We start from the raw sequence: 17,271 nt of genomic DNA on the forward strand, positions 1-17,271 counted from the left end.
TTTTCACCCTCTAGTGCTGTGAACGGGGTCCGAGTAGTATAAACCAATTACATACTAAGACCAAATTTGGTTACAAACATCATGTGATTGTCTCTCACTAGCTAATCTCGAGCATCGCGAAATCGGTTAACACCCATTATTGTATGAAAAACAAAATCATAATGTCAATTTTTCTTTGCTTTTCTAATAAAGTGTCCAATGTTGTTTGGTTTGGTTAAGTTTTTGCAAAAGGTACATATGTGCAGATTTAATTAAATATTCATTGCAAAATATACTTTATTTAACATATGTTTCGAAAATATGCATCATGTTATGAAGACCTAGTCACTAATCAAGATAGCCTAAGGTGTTCATATTTCACAAACGTTTCTACATGTATCTGTCGTATTAAGTTTAGTTATGGAATATGTATTCTGACAATGCAGTGTTGTTTGCTTTCTATTAGAATCCTCCATAAATATCTGGTTGACTTAGATTATGTACAAAAGAAGTACTGACGTAAACAATCAATAATCTCAAAAAGAACGGAAGGGCTATTTTCAAACTTTGGATGGACTTTGTGTTTATGACAGACATTCATTCTGGAATGTATAGTTTTTTGATTTGAAGACATTGGTTAGATGATTTCTGAGCGAATATGTCATTATTATCATGCTGCAACCTTACTCTTTCTTGTCATATTTGGGCCTAGTACTCGATTACACCTATTAAATAGATGTGTAAAGGTAACGGAATGCCAAATATGTTGATGTTGAGTAATGTATGTTTATACTCTTTGTGTTTGGAAGAAAGTTAAAGGGCCATAATAGGGTATACTACTGAGTTCGTACATTGAGACACCGATAGCCAAGTCGTATTTAGTCGGATAGGAATACTGTTTCTAAGAAACGGAAATTGTTGACATGGCGTCATTATGCCTTCCTTAAATATGTATATGATATAAGTAAAATATCTTATTCATGTTAACTTGTCAGGTGACGAATCACCAAAAAAATCTGACAAATTGCACTGAAATATATCGAGCCATATATCGCAATCACCATTATTAATATAATTGTTAAGTATATAATTATATTACACAATTGCAGATGAACCAGTGTAAACAATAGTTGATGTAATAAACCCACGACACATTAACGCATCGGATGACATTAACGTTCTCGGGTTCACATTATATGCCATCACCCTCTATGGCATCTGCTATTTATATATCAACATAATCCAAGAGAAAACGCGCTCAAAAGTAAAACATACGAGCAGATAATCGTGCTTTGCGGTTTGGTGCTGAAATGAGTTGATATTCAAGTTAAGAATTATCTTAAGGCGACAGACATCAGTTAAGTTCGTTTCGTCAAATAATTGTGTGTTATCTGCACTCGACAAGAAACGTCACCTTAAGCTGCAATCAATTTGAATAAGTCACATTTTCAACATTCATCAGACTGTAATATTACAAAAACTCTGAAAATAGATACATGCAGTGGCTGTGTTAAAAGGAACGAAATAGAATATAGCGTGAAAAATCATTCACACAAAATCAAGTTTGCTTTACCTTTTAACCAAATCACCAAATTAATTGCAAATAATGTCAAAGCACGCATGTCTGGTTTTTGTTCCGTGGCCACAGACAATTCAAAAGGTGAAAAAAATAAAACCGACAGCAGCAGACAACCGTTCAAGAAGTTTAATATTTGCCGACAAAAATTATCAAAGTTTAATTTTACCACACTCGCTAACTGTTGCCTCTTACCAAAGCACTTCTTTTGATATTGAGGAATGGTACTCTATTTCGCTTTATAATATACTTGTGTAAACGTAACGGTATGCCGATATGTTGAAAAGAAGTATTGTGTTTGTTTATTCTTTGCGTTTGAATCAGGGCTATTCGAAATCTGAAGCATTTTGAGAAACACGTAACTATGTTGTCAACATACATTTACGAAAACAATTAAAATGCTTTTTGAGTCAAATCGGAAGAAAAAATTCTAAGCACTTTTAAACATGTTGCAAGTATGTATGTTTTACACTTAAAAACATTCTTTCTCAAAACTAAATAAAGCATGAACATTTGAAACAGTTTATCTTTAGGGCGCACATTAGAGTTCATTATCGGTCTAAAGTCACGGAACTCAGAAAATCATAGACTTAAGAAATAGCTCAGTCAAAAACTGGTTGATCATAAAACCGATGGAAACAATAAAAAAAGAAATGCTTATTTAATTGCCAACAATGTGTTTATTTTCACTCATCTAAACTTTATGTCCTAATGAGTTACAAACCATTCTCCTAAATCAAACTATTTTCATAATATTTGCAAAACAATTGAAATATATATTATTGTGCAAAACCGCTGTGAACGATAATGTGTGCAATTTAGTCTTATTTTAATACAATTATAGGTATCTACAACCTCGTTAGTAAAATCATAAAAATTATAAGGCTGTTAATACGACTTGTTTAAGGCAGATGCATAGCTTCCATAGGACATAATTTTATTTAAGGACAGCTGTTGCAATAGGACAAGTCACTTGTCTGGTTATCGTTAGCTTTGGCAGTAGTACCCTCCCCTGTCCTTATTCCCAAAATCATAATTATTTGATCAATACATTTATCATTTTGATACATGAATAAGGAAAAATACATACACACATCGTATTGAACAATTCATGACATTGAACATTTCAAGAAGGGTATATTAATTTTTATTATTTTGCTAAATAACCCTGCCTCTTTTAAGTCCTCTCAGGAGAACTCTTCATAAACAACTACTTGCAAGAGCATTTCTACACCAATAACTGTTCCAACAAACAGACATTGCTTACACATTTTCCTAATGCTTTATGCTTCGAAAGCAGCCACAAATAATTATAATAATATATATGATGTATGTATAAAAAGTATCTTATTCAGGTCAGCCTGTCTCCTGGGTTGCAATCACAACAATCGAATAAAGCTGCAATGTAAATAGTTGTCTCAAAGATGCACGTAAAGATTGTAGTGCATATTCATTAAACAAAAGGCGTCAGTAATAATATCTTTAGGTCTGCAATCAAATCCATTCTCCAGAAGTACTACTGTTAACTTTAGAAATGATTTTACAGTACAGAACTTTACCAAAAAATACTAAATAATTTAAAATCAGAAAACATTGAACTTCTACTGTCATTGGCGCCAAATATTGATATCATCAGTTAATGCAGTTGAAACAAAACGTAATACAAATATACAAGTACAATATCATGTTACATTGTTTCATTTTGTTTATGTGGCACGGGGAACGTTAAATGTGCTGCATAACACAGATTATAAAAATGGTCGTTTGTTTCAGTGTATGATTGCAATATATTTCACCGAGGAATATTTTAAGATTGGGGACAACGAATTGAAGTGTAATATTTGAGATTGTTGAATACTCTTTTAAACCTTAAAAGAATACAGAAGTTGATGCTATGGTGGTTGCCAGAGGAGTACTTATCATTGCTGACTAAGGGGCCGATTGTTTTGGCAGCGTTGTTAATTTTAATGAAATTCTGAATAATAAGCCGAAATCTCTAACAAGTCGCAACTTCTTTTTCCGTACTTCGTATATTTATAGAGTTTCTACAGGATTCCTAATTAACTTTTATGAATTGTGTTACTACCTTTGTATTTTTAATACGGTTATTGTAAAACATTATTGTGATAACTTGTACATTTCAAGTCAAACTAAATAATAACCAAGATTGATATATGATAATCGAATCTTTGATACGTTTACTTTAGCGAAGTTTTAAAACAAACTATTGAATCCTGGCAATGAGTACTGTTATAATACAATGGACACTACAAGGACAATCCCAGTAGCTTGTTTAAAGGCATTCGGCTGATGCCAAACATTCTTTTGGGGAAAAAACACAACACGTAGACTCACCACGGTAAGACCAGACATATTATTAACGAATGTTTGGATCACCGCATTGTAACTGTCAGCGCAAATATCTTGTGAAGTTAAACTAGTTTCTATTTGCCAAACCTCCCCTTTTACCAACATTTACTGGGCCATATTTAAGGATGAGTTTCGTGTCCCAGGTATTACCTATTAGTTATTATAGTTAATATCAGTAATATTTTTAAAACAGTACGCCATTTCTAAAACTGCATGAGTCGAAACTCATCTGAACTCGCTTTTCGTAATCGTAGCACTATATCGTAGACAGAATTATATTAACTGTTAACACAAATATAAAGACAGCTTGCCAAACGTGAGACATTCAGATCATGCAAGCTTGTATTCATTGAATTACTGATGTTAGCATTTTCGTGCGGCCGATTTGATTCCTGATATCCAATTATGGAAGTAAATAAGTCTAGACGCGTCTTGCGTTTAAAGCAATTACTTATTTAGTAAAAATGTGCTTACATCATATGACTGTCTTACGCGTTCTTATATAACCTACTGACAGAGAACGATTTGTAGAAAACATAATTAATAAAGAGCAGCTTCCTTACTTTAACATAAATAGGTGTATTTCAAATGGAGTCAGTAAGAAACTGACTATATTCATCTGATTATATAATTCTTCAAAAAACACCATAAATATTTGAAAATAAATTTGGTTAGGAAATCATTTAAGACTGTATTTATATCAGCCCTGCTCTTGTTTGTAAATAAAAAGGGATATAAACACCCTTTTACATTTAACCGTCTGAAATATAGTCTCAAATTATTATGAGCACTGTCTTCAAACAACTCGTAATAAGATCACTAGCATTTACAAACCAAAAGAAGTACGAGTCTATGAGGTATAAGTAGCTTATAATGAATTACATTGTCTCCTAGGTTGATCAATATAATCATTTAATAAATCAGGGTTATGACAATCCTCCGTACTTGGATAATTCAATGAAAAATACGAGTCATAAATCGCTTTTAATGTAGGTGGAAAGTACAGCTTCCTCAGCCTATTGCATATTGATTGAATAAAAGGGTTGATTTTTAAACAGTCAGACGTCTAAACACAAATCGAGCATGGGTTTCGAAGTAATTTATATCCCGCAAGCAATAACAAAGTGAAACTATCAGAGATTTATCTGATCTCCTACAAAACGATTTACCGAGTTAGAAACATTTTATAAATTGAATAAAGACAGATATGCCGACTCCAACGCAAACATATTAACGTCAGATCAAGCTTGTGAAGGAACTTGCCAACATATTTAACACCTACACGAAAATGATGGCGGTATTTGATAACGAAAGACATCGAAACAAATTAAAATGCCCTTTGAGCTATATTCGGCTAAATAATTGGTTTTCGTAAAATTTTCTCGCCCCCTTGTTTCATTGAAAGATGTTGCGAAGAATATATGTTTTACTTATAAAAAATTGTTTCTCAAAACTGAATCAAACATGAACTTCTGAAATAGTTTAATTTGGGGGTGCGCATTCAGAAGTTTATAAATGGTTTAAACTCACAGAACTTATAAAAAAATCATACACTTAACAAATAGCATTTTCATTTGGACAATAATACCAATGGAGAAATAAAACACAACAATATGCTCATTAAGCTCTCAAATATGAGGAATACGGCTGTTATAAGGTCAGCCACCGTTCTGATTGATGCAAGCTTTTGTCGTAGTACTTTCCCTTCATAAAATATCTATGAAATCCGAACTATCCTTATTCCCCAAATCATATTTAATCCATATATTTATTTCTTAAATGTAACCAAAAGATCAAAATATCGTTTTATTTCATGTAAAAAAGTGTTATATTATTATGTTTTTTCTTATTATAAAAAAGAATATTTATAAAAGTAAACAAATCAATAACACCATACGGACTCGTTTTAACGTATTTTGACATTGTCCACCAATGAGTTGTGTGAAGTTGGTGCGTACCTCGTAGATCGTACATCGACCTTACAATAAATGAATTGGTCGACCTAGCTCTTATATCGAACATCGAAGCTCGTAGACTCCTGGATCGTAGATCGTAGATCGACAATACATGGTCGACCTAAGTCATAGATCAAACATCGTAGCTCGTAGACACCTGGATCGTAGGTCGACAATGCATGATCGACCTAGCTCGTAGATCGAACATCGTAGCTCGTAGACACCTGGATCGTAGATCGTAAATCAACAATGCATGGTCGACCTACCTCGTAGATCGAACATCGTAGCTCGTAGACACGTGGATCGTAGATCAACAATGCATGGTCGACCTACCTCGTAGATCGAACACCGTAGCTAGTAGACACGTGGATCGTATATCAAAAATGCATGGTAGACCTAGCTCGTAGATCGAACATCGTGGCTAGTAGACACCTAGGTCATAGATCGTAAATCAACAATGCATGGTCGACCTAGACCGTAGATTGAACATCGTAACTCGTAGACACGTGAATCGTAGATCGTAGATCGACAATGCATAGTCGACCTAGCTCGTAGATCAACAATCTGTTTAACATTATAATTGGTTGACCGGGTCACAAATCATAGTTCGACAATCTGATTAACATCAAAATCAGTTGACCTGGATAATGCTTTGTAAGCAGCCACAATTAATACTAAAGAATGAATATGATATTCGTCAGGTATCTTATGCAGGGCAACTTGTCTACTCTCAGTTGACGTGTCGTTCAATGAATTTGACCAATTGCACTATCCTGAAACACACCGAGCCATAAATCGCAATCACAATAATTAAATGTATCTTCAATGTAAATAGTTGTCTCCAAGGTGCACGCCAAGATTGTAGTTCATATTGATTATATAATAGGCTTGAGTTTGGAGTAATGAGACGTCTTGCTCTAGAGACATATCCATTCTCCAGCCATATCGAAGAGAAACTTTCCAAATGATTAAACAGTACACCTACCGTATCTAGATTTAGTGGATTATAACTAGAACACATCGATCTACTGTCAATGGTGCTAAGGATTGATATTATCAGTTAATTTATCAGAAAGAAGTTGAAATAAGAAGTAATTCAAATGCGCAAATACTAAATTATATACCAATGTTAAATTTTATGAAGCCTTTTCAGTAGTTCCCTTTTGCAACTCGTGAATTTCGTACGTCAAATGGAAACAGATATTGGCAATTAAGCTGTTAAACAAAATATTTTCAGTGTCAAGTAAGCTTGTAACACGGTTTATAACCATTAAAGAAAAACATTGTAAAGTGATCGCTTGCAGAATATTACAACGAATGATAAGCAAAGTTATATTTTACAATGAGGTGTAGTATTTACTTTTTTATGAGGTTACATATTTGAAATCATTTTACAACGTTTCAACTACAACCAATATAGGGAAACAGCTATCCGGCGGTATGGGAAGTTTGCAGTGAAGCATTCATCATTGTTGACAAAGCTAGGATCAATTAGAAAATTGTCAAAGTTAACAACAGTTTAAACGCCATCGATGTTATCTTTTAAAGATGAACTATACTATGGTATGCTCACTTATTGGAATAAAAAGTACAATTGAAACTGTTGCTTCAAATCTTGTTAGAAATACTGCAAATCAGAATTGTATGCATCAAACTCGCCGAGCAGCAGGGTTAAGGTTAGCAAGGATTATATTTACAACGTTGTTAACTTTCACAAAATTCTAACAAACGGCCAAATGATAATTGTCTAAAAAAAAATATTTCAACAACATATAAATATAGTCAGGACAATATCAAAAGAAGCAACTTGAAAGAAAGACATCCCCAGTATCTGACCAAGCACCCTGTTTAAATGCATTTGTGACAAAGGGACACACATCGTTAATACAAAACGAAAATACATATGTTAACAAATCACCGCATTAGAACTGCCAGCGCAGATATCTTTAATGGTTAAGCTAGTTTCGGTGTACCCCTCTCTCCCTTGTACCAACATCTATTAGGCCATATTTAAGGATGACCTTCGGGTTCTAGTCATTTGCTAGACAATAAAAATTTACAGGTTTACTTTTATGAGGGGTACGCCATTTCTTAAATTTCATGAGTTGAAACTCATCTTAAATCGCTTTTCATATTTGTATTTTGTAATATGTCTTGAGCAATATATTAAGTCGTGTAACCAATATCATACGCACAGTTTCAGAAATGCCAGACATTCTGATTGTACGAGTTTATACTTTATTGTTTATTCCTCAAACACAATTAAGGAAAAATTAAATCAAGACACGTGTTTTCATTCCATAGAGGTTTCAATACGATCCCAGAAGTTTTAAACCAATTACTTATTCAGAATTAATTTGGTTAAATGCTTCTCTTACACTTTTTTTTCCGGAATAAAGCGAGAACCCAACTGACATCGATATATTCATTTATATCTTACTAAGATTGAACTTAAATGGGTGTATTTCAAATAAAATAGGAAATAAATAAGTATTTCAATTCTAAATTAAACTAATTTTATAACACTTCGAATGAGAATTTAAATTCGTAAGATAATTTAGGTTCGGGAAGAACTTTTAAAAAGACTTTGTATTTTTATCAGTCCTGCTGGTGTTTTTGTTTTCAAATAAACATTTACATGAACACTTTTTTACATTCAAACGACTGTAAATAGTCTTACATAATTATGAGCATTGTCTTCTAATCGTCCCTACGCAATCGCTTCCTTATACAAATCATAATAGCTATTAGTCTATTGTATATAAGCAACGTATAATGCAGCATATGTTTGTCGTTTGGTCAATATTCCTCAAGTTATTTCATAACAATACTAACAAAAAATAAGGGAAATAGTTTGAGTTTAGTAAGAAAATCACCGAAGAGTTTTTTTAATAGCAGCCCTGTTTTTTTATTGTTTATTAACATATCCTTACTCTTAATGCAATCGTACACATTAACAAAGCATTCAAAAAAACGAGTATATGCGGTATAAGCTGCGTATTCTTCAGCACATTGTCTCCTAAGTTGATCAATAGTAGCATTCAATATATCAAGGCAATGATACGTTGCCGGCGTTCATCAAGCCTTTGGTGGATGAGTAACGTAAAACGTCGACAGTACATTGCATTTTGGTTGAATAATGATGTTGGTTTCATAACAGTGAGACGTCCATAGACAAATCGCGCATGACGTTCAATGTAATTTCTATCCCGCAAGCATTATCAAAGTGAATCAGAGATGCATCTGATCGTCTACGAAACGACGGAGTACTGTATAAAGATTCCGTTAATAAATTGAAACCTATACGAAACGATGACGGTATTACATAATTGCAGACATCGATAAACAGACATAAGTGCAATAAAAGGTAGTCATTAGCCAATGATGTTTATCAATGTAAACATTGAAGTTCAATGTTCCGCTGGCATTCAAATTTATATTTGTGTTAGCAGTTTTAAGTGTGTTGCACTCACACTGTCAATGGAAATGTCAATGGAAATGTCAACCAGAACGGGAGTGCTAATTTCATTCTTAGGAAGGGCTCTATATTTCCTTTCCGAACCTTTATTCTCGGATGTTTATTTTTTCCGTAAATTAAGCATTGGTGTAATGCTCCCTGTAACATATTTTGTCATTTTTATCATATATTTGCATTACAGTAGTTTAAAGTATAGATAAGTTCATATCATTTGATCGGTGTAACACTCTAAATGGACTAGCGCCTTGTCATTCTCCTTAAGGTAATCCCGACTATAATCTTATACAACGATTTGCTTTATCAACGATTATCTGAAACAAATTTTTAACAATAAATACTCATATACAAAATGTATACTCTTTTCTTATCGTGATGATTTCTTATTTATTGATCGCATCGTCTCTATCAGAACGAAGAATAGCAAGTTCGCATTTGTTTCAAGTAAGTGCCAGAATAAAATTTGTTCGCATGTTCTCCAGCACAGACACACGTAAAAGTATCATATATCGTTAACTGTAGAATGGAAAAATAGCACATTGTCTCTTTTTATTGCGACTGCAATGATTTGTTATATTTCACTCTGACACATTATGCAGATGTGTTGCAATTAACACAAAATATGTTGCCAACAATTTAAAACAGAAAAGCCGTTCTTATTTTACTTAAGTTTAAAATTCGATTTAAATACTTCATTTTAGATTATTTTTAATTTATTTGTAAATCAGCTTTTTACTTTTCATAGTTCTATATCCAATGTCGTAAAAAGAATACATATTGCTTTATAAGGACTATTTCATAAAGGCCATGCAAATTGCAAGTATATTGTAATAATGGTATACGTATATTGTATATACGAAAGGTGGAGGTATTTCCTTAAATCATATTTTGCAGAAATCAGGTCCAGACGAGTGTTTCAGTTCTAAAGAGCTGAAAAGCGTCCCATAGTATTAAACCGATTACTAATTTAGATCAAACTTTGTTATATACTTCATATTACTATCGTACGCGTGAGCATATAGGCGAAGTCAGCTACTACTTAAACTGCAGTTTTCTTTTCACATGAGGATTCCATAAATGCCTTTTGGTCAACCTTATTTGACCAATGCAGCGTCTGCGACAGGAAAATAAGATTATGGACAAAGAATGTTTGGGGACATTATCAATATTCATGGCTATACTTCAAAGTGTAACCTATGAATCTGTTTCGTTACAAGACGTATAAAGCTGACAGCCTTACTATATATAACCACTATTCTGACAATGAGCTGATTAGGTGTTCATTGTTTGCTTTTTTTGACTATCGTAATATACGTATTATTACTGAGTGAATGTAGTCCATAGTTTTTTTTTTTTTTGTTTTTTTTTTTTTGTTTTTTTTTTTCATTTTCATTCTTTGTCATTATTTTGAGTTATGAAATATCTCATTTTAATAAAATATTATTCTTTCAATAAGATAATTTAGTTTTCAAACAAGTTTAATGCAAGCCAATAGTTGACTACTCGGTCATTTTTAGAAACGATTAAAAAATAATTATTGTTTGTACAATGCTTTGTTGTAATATTGCTGTTTTCTTATGTTGACAAAAAGGTGTGATTGTTTTCTTAAAACGTTTGTTTAATATTTATGCAAAAAGCTACAGAAACAAGCTCAGTAGCAAAAAGTTTAAACAAAGACCCGGTTTAATGGCACTGGGCAAACGCCAAAGACATAGAACACAAAATCACAAACAAGAAACATAGAAGAACAGCACAAAACTCCACAAACAGCACAGTACATACATACTATATATATATATACAAAATAGGTATGTTTATCAAGAATTGTTAGGTACCAAATATTTTTTAACATGACCCGCAGCAAGACGTTATCAGTTGGTCTGTTTAATTTCAAACAAAATCACACAGTCTTCCTTTCAAATAAATAAGACTTTATTTTTAAATTTATAATTGCATACGTGTTAATGTGATTATACTGGATTCAGTTGTCCTCTTTTATTTCACAGTTGACTTGTGCTATGTTAGAATGTGTTAAATGTTAGATACAACTGTTCTTTTCAGTGAAGGTAATGGTGTAATTGCTACTTGAATGTGTGTTTGTGTTGATTCCGGAAATGCAATTATCATATCAGAGTCATGACAAAGAAGCAGTTCATTTTATATTTAAGATCCCCTTTGTGAGCATACGGATATACTCCTGATACATAATTTGTTTCATGGCAGCTGTGCATTCCCTTGAACTGAATAGATCAAACTCATTTTAACTCCTTTTTGTAAATCAACTTGAACAGCTTTTGTTTCCCTTCCGATGTTCTTCTGTTTCAGGACTACTCTATAACTGTTTACAAATGCGCGATTCTGTTTCATAAATAAAGTGTTATTGTACTCGTGATATTAGTCCTTACGTAAACGATAAGATATTTTCTGAAACCCATTTCTTTCAGAAATTAAGTCCATCCCCTTGAGCTGAAATAGATTCCAAAAGTTAAAACCGATTTCTTAATACGGGTTGCTTAAATATCCATATGATTGTGCATTAGCCAGAATTTGTACAGAACAAAAAAACGTACTTGTGGTCTGTTCCTTTTTTCTATGGTAAGTATAACAAGGAGTACATGTATCTGAAGATTGAAATTAAAGGTGCTTTACAGTACGTATTTGGCAACAACTAGTGAACGTTTAAACATATTGTTGTCTTTGTCTGCTTGCTTCTACATGTATGTCTGTTTTATATAGTATTCTCTCTGACCGAAGACTCTTTCTGACATAGCTGCTATCTTTTCATTTGGGGATTCTTGTTTTGGTTAATCTTATTGGAATCTTTCTCTTGCAACGTCAACGACAGGGAAATAAGATTATGGACAAACACGGTCTAGACGTATACTTTCAATTTCCCTGGGAGTATGTCCTACATACTCTCAGATTCAGTGTATCTATTTGGATAATACACTTAAAGCGATCTGCGTGCCCTTACATTGCTATTACTATTCGAGAATCTGTATTATAAAAGTATTCTGGTCGGTCTGTCTAAAATGCACTTTGCTTCAAATGATATTTAAACAGGAACAGCTTTGGTGATTTCTAAAAAACTTAGTGAGAAGATTCTTTGCATTGACATCTCGCAAGTTGTTCAATAATTCTAGTTAAGTGAAGTACAATGCAACCTAAGCTGAAAAAGATTATACTAATAAAATAACCGACTTTCATTTTGGAACGAATCATAAGTGGTTCACAATCTACTTTTTGAAGGTTTTCTCCCATTTAGCATGAACAGGCATGGCCGTTGGCATATTTCTCAGTTAAGCTATATCTAAGACAATCGACCCATCTTTTTTATTCATACTTACTCCGTTATAACGTTTAAAAATAACACGATATTAAGAGGCCGAATTATATAAGTAATAATCAAATCAAAACGTTTAATGACGTTTTTTTATAAATAAAACAATGAATTCTAAACGCGATGTGATAATTTGATGATATTCCTTTGTATCTGTTAAAATGATTATGTCAGTGTTTACGTAAGGCTAAAATATTATCATAAATCTGATTATGCAGATATAACGTCTAGATACGTGTGGCCATCCTTTTGAGTAAAAAACGATTCCAAGACGTTCTTAACAAATTACAGATTTGCTTACGTCACAAGACTGTCTGATGTTTTTATGAGGAAAAAGCGTTATACCGACTGACGTATATTGATCCCTGTAAATAAATTCACATCTAGTATTCTTTGTTGAGCTGCTCTTTTCTGTAAATAAACAGTTGCATAAACGTTCTAATACGCTCAAATGCTTGTCATTTATTCTTTCATAATTATGGACATTGTCTTAAATAAACTAATCCTTATGCAGTGTACCGTCAATAGCACTTAAACCTCAAAATACTTATGAGACTATGAGATTGACAAATTGTCTATTTGGTTGACGTACCACAAATTGAACCAGAGCGATGACACTGTTCCACCATACATGACACATAATCATATCATCATTTTATAATTAAATGTAGCTGAAATGAAAAGCGTTAAGTTCAGAATACACGTTAGCGAAAACAAGACTTGTATAAGGCAATTGTTTGTTTCTGTTGAAGTCGCCTGGTGACATAACTGATTAAATTTCTACTTCAAAGGAACTGTTCCCTGGTTCCGGAAATGGAATTCCGAATACGGTCAATCATGTATCGAATCGGAGTTATAACAAAGTCAATGGAGTCTACAATAAATAATGAAATTCGAGTCCTATTTAATAGTACAGAAACTGAAATATGCCTTGAGAACATAATTCTAGTATACAGGGGTGCGATCCTTACTTTTACTCGCAAAGCGTAATATTGAAAAGTGTTTCTTTTTATGAGATATATATTTAGAACAAAAAATTAAATGGTGTTTTTAAATTATAATGTCAAATTCTCAACGCATCCTGATAGTTTGACAATATACTGACGTTGATATCTATTGAGTTAATGTAATAATTGTTAACGTACGGGTGAGATTTTCCCGAGATTCAATTTTGCAGATATTACGTCTAGATACGTGTAACCATCCCACTGAGTTTTGACAGATTCTCGTTTTGAACAATTTATTTATACAGAACAAATTTAATAACATAAGTCATATGACAGTAAAACGCATGTTTAGGAGGAAAAAGCGTAATACTGACTGACATATATGGATCACTGTAGAAAAATTATATTAATATATTGTTCTTTGTTGAGATGCCTTTCTTATAAATAAACTGATAGATGGACGTTCTTATACATTGAATGTCTAGGATAAATTCTTGCACAATTATAAATCATAAATATGATCTTGGACCGACCCTTATTTTTTATGTCATCGTTAACGCATGAAGAGAGTCTGGGCGTACGATATCTGTACAACCTTATAAAGGACAAAATGTTTCTAAGGTTGACGTAACTTCTAATAAATCGGAGAAATGACACTGTCTATCTATTCTCAATCATCGAGGCATAACCCGCTTTTATTGTAATTAGACGTTGCTGAAACAATAAGGTATTTGTCTATGATAAACGTGTAGGGTTTACTGTACATAGATATTTATGAAATAATGCGATCTGAATGATGAAATTATTTAAATAAAATCACTTTATGCGTTTGAAGTGCGACACTTTACATAGGATTCAATAGGACATTAGTTAGATTCAACAAATAAATTTATAATCGATTTACCGATTTCTTGCTAAAATATCAACGTCCGGAATGCGTAAGAAGTAATTTCAAAATTGACAACACGTATTCAATATATAACTGTCTTTTCTGGTATCTCATTTCTAAGTAGCATCACCTAATTTTCAACTTTAGATCCAACATTTCATTTGCTTCGCTATTTCATTGAAATAGAAATGGAACGCCTGGTGTTCATGTGGTGGCAATACACCTTTTGTAATCGTATGGGGATCACAAAGTATTTAATTTGTATATAACCATATAACAAATATCACGATATAATGTATTTGTTCAAGCGTTTACATGAATACAATTCTTAAAAAAATCATTTGCTAAATGGCAGTTCAACTACTTTGTCTAAGTACTGAACAGAAGATTTCAGTAGCTTTTAGACATATAAACAAACTATTAGAAGTTATTTTATTTCTTAAATGCTCGAATAAAGAAGAATTCCTTTCAGTTAAAGTCAGATGGAGACATCTATTGTAGAATTGCTACACCAAAGAAAGATTGTGTTAATTCTTGAAATGTACAACAGGAATACAATTGCTGAATAAACGTAGGGAATCAGCGTCATTGCAAATGAAGGGCTTCAAACATGAAATTTGAGTTCGAATTAATTCCTGCTGAACATACATATATGCGGGGATGCCCATTTCTTGAGATGGATAGGTCCAATCTCAAACAGTTTTGCTTTATTTTTAGTTTCCTAGATTCAATGTTGTCTTATAAGAAGTATATCCTGAATGATAGGCGACAATTTGATTATTCAGAATAATATTAAGTGTAATAATCATATTAAAATTTACGCAAGGCTTGAGATATTTCCGGAAATCTAATATAAGAGAAATTAAGTCTCGACACGTGTTTTCATCCTCTGAAGCATTAATCAGATTCCTAGACACCTAACGTATTCAGATCACATTTGCTGGAATTCATCATATCACATTCTTAATCCTACTTAACCCGAGCAAGCGTAAACTGAATTTATGTTTTTAGGAACTCCTCCTTATATATATTTTTTTGCTCTGATCAGTTGGTTTTGTATCATTAAGCTCTACAAATTCTTAAACTCTTTGCTTTATTTGGATATTTGTAAATGTGTTTATTTTGAAGGTTAGACAAATCGATCCACGGATGACTCTAAAAATGTAATACATTTCACATGGACTTAGAGCACTACATCTGTTTTTGTAAACCTCATTACTCATTAAACTTACTCTTGCAACGGCAACGACAGAAAATAAAACAACAATCAATTTCCCAATGATTCTGTTCTGTTGTACTCTTAGTATCAGTGCATTGATCGTTGCAATAACTATGCGGCTGCCTGTTTATCTTTACAAAGCCACTGTATTAAAAGTGTACATCTTGACCGCCATGTGGACGTTATGTGCCAAATAACTTCCTCTCCCTTAGATCTTGGTCAATATTCTTGAACTTTGTCTAAAGATTCTCAAATTGTTATTGCTCAAATTTTTTCCAGTAATTTCTGGTTCAGTTCATAATTGCAATCGAGATAAAAGTAAATTAATGATTATAAATAATTCAAAACATTAAAATCCATAAAAAATATTGTTCAATTATGCCAGGCCTAGAGCTTAGATATTTTGCGCGTACCCTTCTAAGGTCATCTTCCAAGTTTGTTCAACATATGCCCTTAGGACAACTTAGTTACGTCTTTACGTTGTGTTATATAGTCTCAGTCGGATAAAATCCAATTGCTTAGGCAATGTTATCTTATTGAACATGAAGGTGTCCTCTAGCACATTAAATCAGTTCAGGCTCCTTGTCGTTACGCTTTGAAATGTGTCCCGCTAGTGTCTTTAAAACATAGGGTAGGGAGGTATGTAAGTAAATAGCCATACCATTTTATCTCTCTTTCCTGTAGATTGGTAATGATTGCACCAGTAACCTATTTATCATTTATTATGTTTGCATAAATAGGTGTAAGCGAAGAACGGGCACCCAAAACTATAACTGGTCATGAGATCAATTCTTTTCACCAAACAGAGTGTTTACTGCCGATAAAGACTAATAGCAGAAGGTACAGGTCGAGATAAAAACCTAACCTTATCTATGCCTTAAACATGACCTCGCTTGGGAAAGGATAAGTGGAGTTGGATAAAATACTCCGAATTACGGGAAATAGTTTTACACAATTATAAATCATAAATATGATCTTGGGCCGATCCTTATTTTATATGTCATCGTTAACGCATGAAGAGAGTCTGGGCGTACGATATCTGCACAACCTTATACAGGACAAAATGTTTCTAAGGTTGACGTAACTTCTGAAAAATCGAAGAAATGACACTGTCTATCTATCCTCAATCATCGAGGCATAACCCGCTTTTATTGTAATAAGACGTTGCTGAAACAACAAGGTATTTGTCTATGATAAACGTGTAGGGTTTACTGTACATAGATATTTATGAAATAATGCGATCTGAATGATGAAATTATCTAAATAAAATCACTTCATGCGTTGGAAGTGCGACACTTTCCATAGGATTCAACAGGATATTAGTTAGATTCAACGAATAAATTTTAAATCGATTTACCGATTTCTTGCTAAATTATTATCACCTAATTTTCAACTTTAGATCCAACATTTCATTTGCTTCGCTATTTCATTGAAATAGAAATTGAACGCCTGGTGTTCATGTGGTGGCAATACACCTTTTGTAATCGTATGGGGATCACAAAGTATTTAATTTGTATATAA

This window comes from Mya arenaria, chromosome 17, assembly GCF_026914265.1.
Source record: "Mya arenaria isolate MELC-2E11 chromosome 17, ASM2691426v1".
NCBI classification, from domain to species: Eukaryota; Metazoa; Mollusca; class Bivalvia; order Myida; family Myidae; genus Mya; species Mya arenaria.